The sequence below is a fragment of the Cydia fagiglandana genome, chromosome 26 (assembly GCF_963556715.1).
Source record: "Cydia fagiglandana chromosome 26, ilCydFagi1.1, whole genome shotgun sequence".
Taxonomy (NCBI): Eukaryota; Metazoa; Arthropoda; class Insecta; order Lepidoptera; family Tortricidae; genus Cydia; species Cydia fagiglandana.
The window spans coordinates 461,361-463,883 of NC_085957.1; the positions used below are offsets into that span (position 1 = coordinate 461,361).

Here is a 2,523-nt window from a genome sequence, read left to right on the forward strand (position 1 = left end):
TTGGCGTCGGAAGGTCTGGGCGGTGTCCCCGGGATCGTGACAAGGTAGGCTGAAGTACGCCTCCGGGGACAGCTCGCGGTATAGCAGCTCTCTAGGGTCGTCGGGATCGAATCCGGGCTTCGTGCCAGTCGAGTTGGAAAAACATTGATGGGTAGCCACTGAAAGTTTGTGATCCATTTACGGACAATCTTACACAGGATCAGCTCGACCTAGCAGTCCTAGCACCACACTAAGCAGAGCTTCTACTTGTGTCTTGGGTACTTGGCGACGATATACATAGATAGTGTACTTACATAGAGAATTCCCGTGACTTAGCAGGAACAATTAAATATGTGTTCATCACACAAATAAATGCCCTTAATACAGGGATTCGAACCCAGGACCATCGGCTTCACAAACAGGGTCACTACCCACCAGGCCAGATCGGTAGTATTATTGAAAGCGTTTATTTTGTTCAAGACATGGCTACCTTTAGTTTGGCAAATGGCAATTTCTGACAGTATTTTTTTAAGACATTAGCATTACTTGTTCTTAACTTATTGTTAGTTAGGTACAGTCAGCCAAGAAAGTGGTCTACCACTTTTCGACTCTTATCATCTGATTGATACTATCATCTGAATGGTACTCTTGCGATAATAATGATAACAATTGTCACAAGATTTTACAAAAAATTTCGGTAATTCTTGACAGCAAATGAGTTCTGTGACGGAATTTCGTGACAATTGTCGTATTTCTTGTGACAATTGTCATTAGCTTCGCAAAATAAGTACTTATTAACTGGCGATATAGTGGTTTTTTTTTAATTAACATGTTGGTGGTAAACAGCCACACCGCCTGTCTGATGGGCAGCGGTTACCGTAGTCTATGGAGGCCTGTGACGTCAGTAACCTTCGAGCAACACGGAAGGGAGGCGGCATTCGCACTATTTCCCCTCTGCCGAGGTACAAGATTAGCGCGTCAATATAATCTACCGCGGGTAATAAAACTACTTGGATTTTTCACTAGACCGAGTCCAGACGCGCGCGTGAACACTGCTGCACAAAAATGCCTGTTTGCTCGGTTTTTTGCTATAAAAAGAGGTCGGGGACATCAAATTTACAAAAAGAAAGTGTTACATTCCACATGTAATTTTTTTTTTACATATCATACGTTAAATTACATTTAAATACAATTATTATATTTTAGTCTCAAGTATTTGTTGGATTTATCGATTTTGCTCGCTCAGTACAAATTGCGGATCGGTCGAGCGACAAATCCGACTTCTCATCTCTCAGAATACAATGACATACTTCAACGAAAATGTGTTAGTGTGCGTGTTGTGACACTATAGTCACTCGTCCGTACACAAAAAGAGAACGAGGTTTGCAAGATTTGTCTTTGACGTGTGTCATTTTCTATGTATTTGTGTCGTCATTACAGAGGGCCTACCGCGAACCATGTTTGACTTGTTGCCTCCCTGTCACACTTACGTATGAATTTACAAGTGCCATAGAGAGGCATCACGTCGAACGTGGTTCGCGGTAGGGCCTCTGATTGGATTTTGTATGTAAGTGTGTGAGAAGTGCGACTGTGTGCACCTTCCCCCCGCGAAAAATGGCAGAAAGATTTGTACGGTGAGATATCGCTTGGGCCCCTCCCTTCCGGCGTGTCGGAAGCCGGTGTTGCTCGAAGTCAGTAACAGTGATGTCGTCAATTGTCGGAGCTGTCACGTTGGTGAAATAGGGGCCTGGTAGGCCTCCGTGGCTCAATGGCAGAAGCGCTTGGACCGGCGTACCAATGGTCGCAGGTTCCAGTTTTGCCGGAGTTAAAAAAAAATCCATTTTATCCTTTAATATAAGAATATGTACTTACAAATGCACAAACATGTTGCCAAGAACAAGGAGGTCCTTCGATACATAGGTGTATTCTTCTACCCTTTGTAAAAATATATACTTTTCTATTTGTTTTGTAAGCATTTAAGTATCCAAATTGTACAATTTGGATAAAGGCTTACAAAACAAATAGAAAAATATTTATATATCGTGCACGTGTGGGGTAACTTCGGACGCAGATTATTTCGAAAATGGCTAATATTCTATGAAGCCAGAAGCACTTCTACAGAAATATGACAAGCACTCAGAATACAAACTTACTTTCTATAGTATAAAGTGCTTTTAGCTTATTAGATATTTGTCATTTTCAAAATTATCCCGATTTGTACCCCAATGTGCTTGCATGAAAATACAATTATTAATATATTCTATTAATAATTGTATTTTCATGCAAGCACATTGGCGTACAAATATGCGTAATACTTAACGTGATATAGGTACCTACAATAATTTAGTAACAAGACATTAAACGCTATCTTTAATTCGATTCCTAATTGAAATTCAAGTACTTGCCCATAGCATTAAAAATTTTATTAATTATAGATGCACGATATAATTAAGATAAAAATATTCAAATTTTATGCATGCATAGTTATATGATGTGTTCTTACTTCTTAGTAGGTATTTTATGCAACAGGTTTTTGAGATATGA

The 2,523-nt window shown here is 39.8% G+C and overlaps 1 long non-coding RNA gene across 1 annotated transcript; it reads right to left on the bottom strand.

The window, feature by feature from the left end:
* On the bottom strand, window positions 1–2,215 carry LOC134677675 (uncharacterized). Its single transcript, XR_010100073.1, has 3 exons — window positions 2,133–2,215; window positions 1,852–1,914; window positions 1–158 (listed from the first exon to the last, which is right to left on the bottom strand). It is a non-coding gene; the product is annotated as an uncharacterized LOC134677675 (long non-coding RNA).
* Window positions 2,216–2,523: the final 308 nt, after the last annotated feature.